The sequence below is a fragment of the Mixophyes fleayi genome, chromosome 2 (genome assembly GCF_038048845.1).
Source record: "Mixophyes fleayi isolate aMixFle1 chromosome 2, aMixFle1.hap1, whole genome shotgun sequence".
NCBI lineage: Eukaryota > Metazoa > Chordata > Amphibia > Anura > Limnodynastidae > Mixophyes > Mixophyes fleayi.
In genome coordinates, this window is record NC_134403.1 from 72,341,076 (window position 1) to 72,354,249 (window position 13,174).

The 13,174-nt window shown below is 43.3% G+C and overlaps 1 protein-coding gene across 2 annotated transcripts in view; it reads right to left on the reverse strand.

Moving 5' to 3' along the window:
• Nucleotides 1–13,174, reverse strand: part of RAPGEF3 (Rap guanine nucleotide exchange factor 3) — a 100,850-nt gene that overhangs the window by 70,662 nt on the left and 17,014 nt on the right. The window lies entirely within an intron of this gene.

The window sequence follows — 13,174 nt, forward strand, 5'->3', positions numbered from 1 at the left end:
TGAGGGGCTCATTTAGAGTCAGATGTATGTCAATTTTTTGGTTTAAGCTATGCTTTTCAAATTCTGAGCACTCACACTAATAACCATACGCATAAGTCACTAGACGGTGTTTGCTAATCCTTGACTTTTATCTTCTTACTCCTGGCGAGACAATACAGGGCTGTGTTCATATAATTGCCACACAATTTGACATGGACACATCCGCAAATATGCATTTTTGGCGGCGTATCTCTTGTGGTTGCAGAAGGGCAGGTGCAATGATGATAATGTCTAGCAGCACAATCTAGCCGCTTGTGACTGGTTGATAGCCCCTACAGCTGACGGTACTTAATTCATTAACATTGCAGCTATATTATATCAAGTCATGGCCATCTATTAGTATTACTTAATTGATACTTCGATTTGGCTACTACAGGAAAGGTTTGATTTTTAAAGGAGAAAACAACATCTGTTTGCATTTAATTTAATGTAAATTATATGTTATATTTCTGTTTGTGTTTAATTACATTTTATATTGAAAATGTGACTTTCACATTTATGAATAACTGTCATGATACTTCATTACATTATTATATTGTGCACGAATAGGGTGTGCTATCTTTCTATACACTTGTTAAGTCTGATGTATACCTGCGTAAATGCTACTGTTTTTACACAGAAATGTGCTTTTTCACATACGCCTTTCCCTATGTACGTCCTGATATCAAATACATCCATCTCTAAAATAAGCCCCAGAATGAGTGTGGTTGGTAAGTTTCCAATTGTGGCATCATACGTCCACTTCATGACTCAAATCATGCTTCTTATTTTTATGTAACAAAAGGAGCCTTATATTTTGGCTGAATCTCACACTTCCAACATACAAAACATAGATATTAGTAAATGACCACTTCAAAGTTGTTGCAATCTCATTTAGTGATGCTCACTGTTTAATTTTAGTGGTTTAATTGCAGTAATTACATGGTACAGCAGGAATACCTGCCTATTTTTAGACTAATGTAATTACATGGTTTACCTTAACTTGTGTTCCTGCGTTAATAAATAATAATTTATTTATCATGAAAGCAAAAACATGTTAACGCTCTTTAAAATAATTTCTGATGACAACTGTTAAGACTGCTAAGCCTCTTATGATCACTGCGAGGTATTATGACCATAATTTTACTTCCCTTTAATCCTTTCCAGAAGTATAATCGACATTACAATTACAGATAATTCCAAAGCATCTAGAGAGAGCAGAGTATTCACAGGGCGTAGGGCCCTACTGACAGTGATAACAGGTCATTTTCACTTCACCCAATATAAGAAAGGGGTTATCACCAGCAATAGTGTTGTAGTCTTTGCACGTGGAAGCCTATTCATTCCTCCTAATTGCCGGGATTGGGGCTGCTGATGATAACCATGTCCCCTAAAATGTTACATATAATTGTCTACTACAGAAAGGGAGCATAATTCCTACACCAAGTGACTTATTTGTGACCCTGTGTATAATCCTTCCTTTTCCTGTATTATACTTAGGGATTCCATGTGCTCAGGACTGTCCTCGTTTGTTCCACCAGAAATCTTTAACTCACAATGTTTCTTTCCTATTATTTAGACTTTGAACTAAAATGAACAATGTAATTAACAGGGTTAGTGAAAAGACCTAACATAGTATAGGTTGGATTTTTCAGCCTGACCAAATATCAGGTCACATGGGTGTCCCTTTTTCATTTCGAAATTATGGGCACCCTATTTATGCTCCCTGTTGTTACTTTGATTTGATGTATTACAGACAAGATTCATTGTTAAAGTTATCCTGTGCACACTGAATACAACAGAGATTTTATTCCACAATTGTGTCCTTCTATCCTCATTTAAAGGAACCTGGACTTACAGATCAGTACTACAACAGGATAAGCGCCATGTTTGAGGTATTTTTGTATTGTGAGTTTGTAAATCTTTGGAGATATATAGAGAAGTTGATTACTTGGAAAAATTATGTTTAAAAGAGGCAGAACAATGGGAAACAGTAATTATATTTATTGAAGTTGAAAGTTGGAAATGTTTCTATGATTACCTCCCAATTTTAGAAGGCCGGGAATTGGAATAGGGTTAGTTACTGCATTGCAATGGGGGCATCTCCACATAACAATGGGGCATACCTAGCGCTTTCAAAGCAGCACATTACCCCCTCGCCTCCAACACCCATTCATTGCCACACACTCCAGTGGTGCAGCAGTGAACTGGACATATTTCACAACTTTCTGAGTCATAGGATGACGAGGTAGAGCTCTCAAATCAGGACTGGCTGCTAAAATAGAGACATTTGGGAGGTTTATTTAGGTAACCCTTGGGAAATACTCAACAGATTATGAAAACCCTCTTATTATCTCCCTACTTGACTACAGCAACCTCCTACTATCAGACCTTCCCCTCACCAGCTTTTCCCTTCTACAATCCGTCCTAAATGCTGCGGCGAGACTGATCTTTATCTCTCGCCGCTCCACATCCACTGCACTTCTCTGCAAATCCCTTCACCGTCCCCCTAGTTCCTTCAGAATTTAATTTAAGCATCCCACCTTCAAAGCCCTCAGCAACTTCTCACCTTCTTATATCTCTGACCTCATCATGAGACATACCCCCTCTCACATTCTGCGATCTGCCTCTGACCTATGCCTCTCCGCCTTCCTAGTAACCACCTCTCACTCCTGCCTTCAAGACTTCTCCCATGCTGCTCCCCACTTATGGAACGTCCTACCCTGCATGACCAGACTCTCTCCCAACCATCAGTCTTTCAAGCTCTCTTTCAAAACCCAACTCTTTACTATAGCCTATCCTAACCCATTAGATACCACCCACTCATGTTCTACCAGTTCCAGTCACAAGCCCACTTTGTGTCCCAATAGCTTTCATTGTCTTAGCATTGTAATTTGCCTCTAGACTGAAATCTCTCTGGGCATGGCCCTCTACTATGTCTATGTATGATAGTATTGTGTATGATTTATAACTCTAACTGTCCAGCACTGCAGAGTTTTCTTCAAATAAATGATAATGATGATAGCAATCCTGAGAAATGGGATACAAAAAAAAGGCAGGCTAAAGCTGTGATCAGCTTACTAATGGAAGATGATCAACTGATTCACATCATGACTGAAGCCGCAGGAGTAGGTATGTGCAAAGCATTGCAGACACTACATTAAATATCAAATTTAAATAAACTGTATCTGCTATGCAAATTATACAGCATAAAACTGCAAAAGTGTCAGGAAATGCATGAGCAGTTGCCAGAAATTTCATGTATTATTATTATTATTATTAACATTTATTTGTTAGGCGCCACAAGGTTTCCGCAGCGCCGCACATAGTACAAACAGTAGACTATACAGGGTATAACAGTACAGAACAATAAACAAAAGTACCAATACTTCAGAAACTCCAGGCAGGCAGATGCAATAGACATGGAGCAGAAGAACGGGTAAGGAGACAGGAGGGAAGAGGGCCCTGCTCAAGCGAGCTTACATCCTAAGGGAGGGTTAAACAGACCAGGCACAAGAGGAGCCAGTTGAGCGAATGGGAGAGAGGGGAGAATGAGTGGAGGAGATGGGGGTTAAGTGGATGGTTGGTAGGCTTTGAGAAAGAGGTGAGTTTTGAGTGCACGTTTGAAGGAGCACAGAGTAGGAGAGAGGCGGATGGAGCGAGGGAGGTCATTCCAGTGAAGGGGGGCTGCACGGGAAAAGTCCTGGATTCTGGAATGGGAAGAGGTGATCAGAGTGGAGGAGAGGCGGCGGTCATTGGCAGAGCGCAGGGAGCGGGTGGGAGTGTGAATGGAGAGGAGGTTAGAGATATAAGGGGCAGTAGAGTGGGAGAGAGCCTTGTAAGTGGTGGTGAGGAGTTTGAAAAGAATTCTGTAGGGGAAGGGGAGCCAGTGTAGGGCAAGGCAGAGAGGAGAGGCAGAGGAGGAGCGGCGTAAGAGGTAGATGAGTCTTGCGGCCGCATTGAGTATAGAGCGGAGGGGGGAGAGACGGGAGTGGGGGAGGCCGGTGAGGAGGAGGTTGCAGTAATCCAGGCGGGAGATGATGAGTGCGTGTATGATGGTTTTGGTGGCCTCCTGAGAGAGAAAGGGACGGATGCGGGCGATGTTGCGTAGTTGGAAGCGACAGGCTTTGGCAAGAGAATGAATGTGGGGGGCAAAAGAGAGAGAGGAGTCAAGGGTGACACCCAAGCTGCGGAGTTGGGTGACAGAGGAGATGGTGGTGTTGTTAACAACAATGGAGAGGTCATGGTGGGTTGGGACGCTGGGAGGAGGAAAGACAATGAGTTCAGTTTTGGAAATGTTGATTTTGAGAAATCGCTCCGACACCCAGGAGGAGATGGTGGAGAGGCAGTCAGATACCTGAGCGAGGAGGGTGGAGGAAAGATCAGGTGAAGAGATGTAAAGTTGAATGTCATCAGCATAAAGGTGATACTGAAGGCCAAAGGAGGAGATGAGAGCACCAAGGGAGGAAGTGTAGAGCGAAAAGAGTAGAGGGCCGAGAACGGAGCCCTGTAGGACTCCTACAGCGAGAGGGTAGGGGGAGGAGGAAGAACCATACATGGATACAGAGAAGGAGCGATTAGCGAGGTATGAGGTGAACCAGGCATGGACAGAACCAGAGAGGCCGAGAGAGAGAAGAGTTTGCAGCAGGAGTGGGTGATCTACGGTGTCAAAGGCTGCAGAAAGGTCAAGGAGGATGAGTAGGGAGAAATGACCCTTGGATTTGGCCGATAGGAGATCATTAGTAACCTTGGCCAGGGCAGTTTCGGTAGAGTGGAGGAGGCAGTAGCCGGATTGGAGAGGGTCAAGGAGGGAATTGTCCGAGAGGTGCCTGGTTAGGCGGCTGCAGACAATTCGCTCAAGTAATTTAGAGGCATAGGGGAGAAGAGAGATAGGGCGATAGTTGGCAAGAGTTGTGGGGTCGAGATTGGGTTTCTTGAGGATAGGAGAGATGAGAGCATGTTTAAATGAGAGGGGTACTACACCAGAGGAGAGTGATAGGTTGAAAAGGTGTGCGAGGTAAGAGCAGGCAGTGGGAGAAAGAGAGCAAAGGAGATGAGAGGGGATGGGATCGAGAGGGCAGGTAGAGGGTGGAGAGGAAAGAATGAGCGAGCGAACTTCTTCACCTGTTGTAGGGCCAAAGGAGCACCAGAGTTGGGTGTTGGTGGGAGGTGAAGCGAAGAGGGAGACGGGAGAAGGGGAGGAGGAGATGTTCAGTCTGATGGCCTCAATTTTGGAAGAGAAAAAGGTGGCAAAGTCAGAAGCGGACAGGGAAGACGGGACAGAAAGGGGTGGGGGGGAGAGTAGGGAGTTGAAGGTGTCAAAGAGGCGGCGGGGATTGGAGGACTGAGAAGAAATGAGGGACTTAAAGAAGGATTGTTTGGCGAGGGAGAGGGTGGAGCAGAAAGAAGAGAGGATGAATTTAAAGTGAAGGAAGTCGGCCAGGGAACGAGATTTCCTCCAGAGGTGTTCAGCAGTGCGAGAGCACTTTTGGAGGAAGCGGGTGAGTTTTGAGTGCCAGGGCTGGGGAATAATGCGGCGTCTGCTGACAGTAGATGCCGGGGCGACAGCGTCCAGGGCAGTAGACAGGGAGAGATTGTAGAGGGAGGACGCCTGGTCAGGACAGACCAGGGAGGGAAGGGGTGATAGGAGAGTTTCAAGAGAGGAGGACAGGGAGGTATGGTCAATAGCGTCAAGGTTGCGCCTGGTGTGGGTGGCTTTGGGCGAGGCAGGAGCAGGGGAGGAGGACAGAGTGAAGGAGAGGAGATGGTGGTCAGAGAGTGGGAAGGGAGAGTTGGAGAAGTCAGAGAGATCACAGAGGTGAGAGAAGACAAGGTCAAGGGAGTAACCAAGACAGTGGGTGGGGGAAGAGGTCCACTGAGTGAGGCCTAGGGAGGAGGAGAGGGCGAGAAGTTTGATGGTGGCGGGGTCAGAACAGTTGTCAATAGGAATATTAAAGTCACCAAGTATGATGGAGGGAAGGTCAGAGGAAAGGTAGTGGGGGAGCCATGAAGCGAAGCTGTCAAGGAAAAGGGAGGAGGGGCCTGGGGGACGGTAGATGACGGAGACACGGAGGTGGATGGGGGAGAAGAGCCGGATGGAGTGTACTTCAAAGGAAGAGAAGGAGAGGGAAGGTAAAGCGGGAATGACCCGAAAAGTGCAGTTGGGGGAAAGGAGAAGACCCACTCCACCTCCTGGACGCTCATCCGGTCTGGTGGAGTGGGTGAAGGAAAGGCCCCCATAGGAGAGGGCGGCAGGTGAGGCAGTGTCAGAAGAAGTAAGCCAGGTTTCAGTGATGGCAAGAAGATTTAGAGAGTTGGAGATGAAGAGGTCATGGATGGAGGCCAGTTTGTTACGGATGGACCTGGAGTTCCAGAGGGCACATGAGAAGGGGAGGGAGGGAAGAGGGGAGATGCAGATGAGATTGTCAGGGTTTATAGAGTTAGGGGGAGGGGGAGGGGTGGGGCAGCGAGAGATGGGCGAGAGAAGGGGGCTGGGGGAGAGGATGGGTATAGGAAAGGAGCGGGGTGGCATTGTGAGGGACAGGGATGGACGGGGAATAATAGAAGGGCAAGGGTAATTAACACAGAGGTGAGGGCAGCAAAGGGAGACAGAAATGGACCAGAGCAGATAAGAGGCTTAGTTAGATTAAGGATAGACGGAGTAAAGTAAAACAAAGACTTAGTAAAATTAAACTAGTTCGATTAAGCTAAATTAGATTAGGAATTGACAGAACAAAGTAAGACAAAGACAAAGATAAGACTGTAAGAGACAAAGGAATGGAGCAAGAACAAAAGGCGATCGCAGAAGAAATATAAAGTGCTGTAAAGAATTAAAATAAAATGGAGAAAGTTAAAAATGCAAATAAAATACAATAATTAATTGTCAATAGGGAAAGTGTTGCTGTTAAAGACATTGCTCACCTGAGCTGTGACACACGTTCTGGAAAAAACACTAAATTCTTTGGGGGGTATTTACCATAAAGGACCGGTATTCTTGCACCAAACCCCTGCTATGAAATTCCGTGAATTTTGGCATTTCCTAGAATGGGGTGGAGCTACGGTGACAAGATGACGTCACCATGCCCCCTCCTACACCCTGTCACATGACTTCCCTTCCAGAATCCTAAGGAGGAGTAGTTTGAAATGTAGGCAAGTCTGCTCTCTTACCACTTTGCCAGCCGGTCTACAGTGCCTGCGCTTGAATCTGTGCATGCATGACTTGGGCTTCCGCTGACACTAGCAAAAAATAACTTTATAAAACTGAAATATATATATATATATATATATATATATATATATATATATATATATATATATGGAAAGGCCTAAAATCCAGCGAAAATACCTATTTTTCATCAGAGAAAGGGCTTTTCACCCTATAATAAGAGGCCTTTGCTTGTCCACATCTCAGTCCTGCAAGTCATGGGTATGGAGGGTTAGTTTATAAAGAAAGAATTATGTTATGGACTTTGGATAATGAAATAAGTAAAGTAGAAAAAGTTATCTGAAAAAATAAGTCATGAAAAGATTAATGTGATACATAGAATAATATGCCGCCACATCTGGGTCCCTTGTCGACTGCTGCTGTGATTATTACTGTTACATGTAATGCTGTCAAAAATAAGACATTGTCCTGCGCTACTCTATGTGAGTTTCCTCTCTTCTTACAATAGCAGCATACTCCTCCTTTCCTCCTTTCTCATTGCACAGGGTTTCCTGCCCTGTTCTGATCCAGAAATCCTGAATTACAGGACACATCCGGCAGGAGCTTGGCCTTTCTCCAGGCCTCACCGCTCTGGTCCCGAGTGGATTTGGCAGGCGTTTGCTGTTGCCATGGATGCACACAGTGTGCTGTAGGGCACCCCGCCTTGCCCTTAGTTCGAAGGGAATATTTGCAAAGCTTTTCCCATTATATATCATTTCAAGCCTGACGTGCTCAATTAACCATTTGCCCAGAAGCTTTTCAGAACTTCCAACAAACTATATGTTAAAGTAGATTCAATTGCTCTGGTTTTCTAAGTCATTCATTTAAGATGAAAAAAAACCATCTGCATTAAAATAACTAAAATGTTCTTTAGCATAATAAAGTATATCTCAACAGTATAAAATATATGCTAGTAGCCAAACAAAGCACGCAAATTGTGCCCTGTGTGGGCCAATATAAGTTTTAGTTTGTAGAGGTGAATACATTAGTAGAACCTAAACGCACGCACACACACACACACACACACACACACACACACACACATATATATATATATATATTCTCAGATGAGACCATTCCTGGTTTAGAATGCTTGATCATTGGCCTTTGTGGTGTGTAAATAGTGAAGGGGGCGCCAGCCAGTCCCTGGTATAAGTAGTCTTAGAATACATTTTATTTTGTAAAAGGTAAGAGTGCAACATGAGACTGGAAAGGAACTTCACCAAGGAGTTCAATATTACTGCACTTTACATATTTGTACATATGGACGTTAATCACATACACCATGACCTATGACCTTCGATGGGTAAACATTACTGGTGACCACTGCAAGTGTTCAATACCAAAGCAGCACATATGATACAATGATACAATGATCACCAACATATGGCATCCAGTTCCGCTTCACACTGTCTGACACTGAGCATCTCACATTCCATCTGATTCATGTTTCACACATTTTAAAATGCTACTTACTACCTCCCCAACTCCACAGCACATACTTACACAACTGTCATCCCTCATCCTTCTTCCTCCTGATTTCTAACATTGAGCCGTGCTCCTCTTGAAAGCTGACACTTATTCTGGATGTGCACAGTACCACTGCCCCAGCTTTGTGTGCTTGATGTACATATCAGACTTTGTTTTTATTACGAATGTATAGACAAACACACAGTAACTTTTCTCTTATTCTCTATATCTTATGTATTTATTGCCATATGTACTAATTCATTTTTTATGCTAGAGGGTATATGTCTAGTTCTGTCACTAATCATCATCATCATCATTTATTTATATAGAGCCAACATATTCCGTAGCGCTTAACAATTGGGGACAAACATAGTAAACTAATAAACAAACAGACAAAGAGGTGAGAATGACTAATTATGTCACTTCTAGTTTATACCCCATTCATACTGCACCAAAATCCCGGGTTTTTGCCGGGGCGAGCTCAAACGACCCGGGTCTTGGTGCAGTATGAATGGTACAAGTCAAAAATCCCGGGTCTAAAAACCCGGGTCTTCAACCCGGGATTTATCGAGGGGGGATTTATCTATGAATGGTGCAACCCGGGTTTTTCAACCCGGGTTGCACAGAAAACAAGATGATTGGCTGTCTGGCTGTCTCTGGAGGATTTAAAGCAGGAGAATACAAAGAATGTATATGATGACTCCCACAAATTGCCAGGGCACAGACTTGTGCAGTATGAATGGGGTCAACCCGGGAAATTCCCGGGTCCGAGGTGCAGTATGAATGGTGTTTCTGAGCTGGGACGCTCCGAGCCCCGGCAAAAACTCGGCTTGAAAAACCCGGGATATTGCCGGGGCGGCAGTATGAAAGCGGTATTAGATGTAGAGAGAAGTAAATAACTGTAAAAGTGAAAAGAGTGAAATGCATTGTTTAGTCTTGTCCTAACTTTCCACTGCAGCCGTGTTTAAACGTAAAGTGTGGTGGGGTATTTCCTTCCTCCTTCATCATCCCACACATCTAAAGATATACAGTCATAGCCAAAAATATTAGCATACTTGCTGCTTTTATGTAATGCACCATTTCTTCCAGAAAATTGTTGAAATTAAAAAAATATTTGTTTGGTTTGCACTGGAAAAAAAACTCAAGGGTGTAGAACACATTACTTGGTCGTACTTTATTCTACAATGAAATCCTTAAATGGGTCGGACAAAATTATTGCTACCTTTCAGCAGTTGTTAGAATAATTAGGTTTCAAGCAGGTGATTCCCCTTCATTTTGGAACTGAATTCACATATGGTGCCTGCAATATAAAGATCGCTCATTAAATGAATTTGAATAGAGAAAATGACTCATTCTCCTGTTTTGTGTCACTGTGTGTACTGCAATGAGCATGGAGAAAATAAAGAAAGACAAAGAATTGTCTGAAGAGGTCAGACAGAAGACTGTAGCCTAGCATGGACAATCTCAATGCTACAAATCTATCCCTATGGACCATACTGTTCTCATTTCCACAGTATGTAATGTTATTAGGAAGTTTAAAGTCCCTAGCACTGTAGTCAACCACTCTGGTAAGAGAAAACTTGTTCAAATGGTAGAAAAAGCATCTTGATCAAATACTAAATAGATTCAAGTTGACATTCAGACACAAGATATGACAGATTCAATTTGCACCATCACCATAGTCAACTTTATGAAAGGGTAGGAGGCTCGGGAGGTCCCCATTGCTGAGAGAGTAAGACACCCAAAACACAACTGAACAAGCCAAATTCCTTCTGGGAACATGTCCCGTGGACAGAAAAGGGCAAATTATAGGTTTTTTTTGTAAAACACATCGTCCCTATGAAAACAAAATGAAGAACTCCTTCCCTACAGACAAACATGGAAGAGGTTCAGTGATGTTTTCAGTTGCTGTGCTGCATCTGGCACTAGGTATATTAATATGTGCATGGCATCATGAAATGTGGAAATTACCAGACCATTTTGGAGCACAATGTGAGTATACAAATACTCAAATGATCGCGGCATGGCACAGTGTGATTAAGGAGAGGGGGGAGCAACATGGTACAGTGTGATGAAGGAGAGGGGGGAGCAACATGGCACAGTATGATGAAGGAGAGGGGGGAGCAACATGGTACAGTATGATGAAGGAGAGGGGGGAGCAACATGGTACAGTGTGATGAAGAAGGGGGGCAGCATGGCACAGTGGGATGAAGAAGGGGTAGCAGCATGGCACAGTGTGATGAAGAAGGGGGGGCAGCATGGCACAGTGGGATGAAGAAGGGGGGAGCAGCATGGCACAGTGTGATGAAGAAGGGGGAGCAGCATGGCACAATGTGATGAAGAAGGGGTAGCAGCATGGCATAGTGATGAAGAGGAGGAGGGGGAGCATCATGGCACAGTGTGATGAAGGGGGGAGCAGCATGGCACAGAGTGATGAAGGGGGGAGCAGCATGGCACAGAGTGATGAAGGGGGGAGCAGCATGGCACAGAGTGATGAAGGGGGGGCAGCATGGCACAGTGTGATGAAGGGGGGAGCAGCATGGCACAGAGTGATGAAGGGGGGAGCAGCATGGCACAGAGTGATGAAGGGGGGAGCAGCATGGCACAGAGTGATGAAGGGGGGGCAGCATGGCACAGTGTGATGAAGGGGGGAGCAGCATGGCACAGAGTGATGAAGGGGGGGCAGCATGGCACAGAGATGAAGGGGGGAAGCATGGCATAGTGTGATGAATGGGGCGAAGGGGGGAAAAGCAGCATGGAGGGCATGTGATGGCACAGGGGGCTTGTGGCAATGAAGTCTCTTTATTAAATGTGAAAATGAATTATTTAATGGCAGTGATGGTTGTGGGAAATAGGTATATATTTATGAAATGTAAATACTATTAATTTATCACTGGGGCTGTTTTGAGGGAGAGAAATAGGTTTATTTATTAAATGGGAATACAATTATTTTAATGTTGGGGCTGGAGGAAGGCCTAATTAGTAACCGTGGGCGCTACTGATTTAACATTCTTTATGTACACACTGCATTTTTATATACTACACTATGGTACTAGATGTCCTTCGTGCCAATGGTGTACACAGCAATGCAGGTTTTTTTCTGTAGGAGGGTGGCCTAGCACTTTTCACCTGCTAGCCACACCCCAATGATGCACAGCCACGCCCCCCAAACTGCAAGACCACTCCCACTTACGCAGCGGCGCATTTTTTTTTTTACCTTGCTCAACTATAAGGGGGGCCCCCATGAAGTTACTGTACTGGGGCCCTGAATTCCTCTTGGCAGCCCTGCAGGAAACTCATCCATGGTTATAGGAAGCATTTGATTCAGTTCTTTTGACCAAAGGCTGTGCCATTTCTTTTTATGTTCTAATTTAAAAAGATATACAGTATTAATTCAGAATTAAAAATAAAAAAAAAAGAACAAGGGTTCCAATATTTATGGCTACGACTGTACCATTCAGCTGATCGACACTCTATAAAGGCTGCTTACATAAGCCAAAAACATGTAATACATAAGCAAAACATGTCAGTTATGTTTGCAGTGACATAACCGGCCATATCCTTGTGTGTAAATTCATCAACCTGCAGTCTGTACGCAGCATCTCCGTTTCCTAGGAGACTGCAAATTAATCAATCAGTTTTCTGCACTGCCCAAGAGTAATGCAAGACAGTAAACAACCTCACCAAAGATATCTGCTTTCCACTAAGACATTATGCTAGACTGACTTATATATATATATATATATATATATATATATATATATATATATATATATATATATATATATATATATACACACACACACACACACACACACACACACACACACACACACATACATATATTTTAAAGGGATGTCCAATTAAAACAATACAGTATGTGTTGGCTGTAGGCAGTATATAAGATTGTTCTAATCACAAGTGGGGTGAATCATATAATTTCGCTATATATACGAACCACAGACAGTACAGTTATTTTATATATTTTTAGCAGGACAGCTCTTTCACTATTATATAGTGGATTTAGACGCAATATCATTATAAATGTGATACAAAACATCTTAGATACAAAATGAGCTACATTATAACCATTTAATGGCAAAATAGAACTTTCTTGTGTTCCCACAAGGTTTAGATATTGATAGTTCTGGTTCATGGCCAAGGTTATGTCATTGCAGTTGAATTATAATCAGTGGTTTTGTGACAACTTGAGCTCTGTTCCTTTGGTTTATGACATCTAAACCACTTAAAATATACTCACGCTTCCTACCATGGTAAAAATAGCTATAACATTTTATTTTCTAGCCACTCACAATGGTACAAGTGAGACAGTGAATGTCATTGTGTATTTTTATATACATAGTGTTATATTTAGCTTATAATAGATAAATATAAGACATATATATCAATTTCCAAATGAATGCCCAGGGCTATAACAACTTAATGTGCAGCAAATTAAAATTTCGTTTTTTAAAAAGAAAA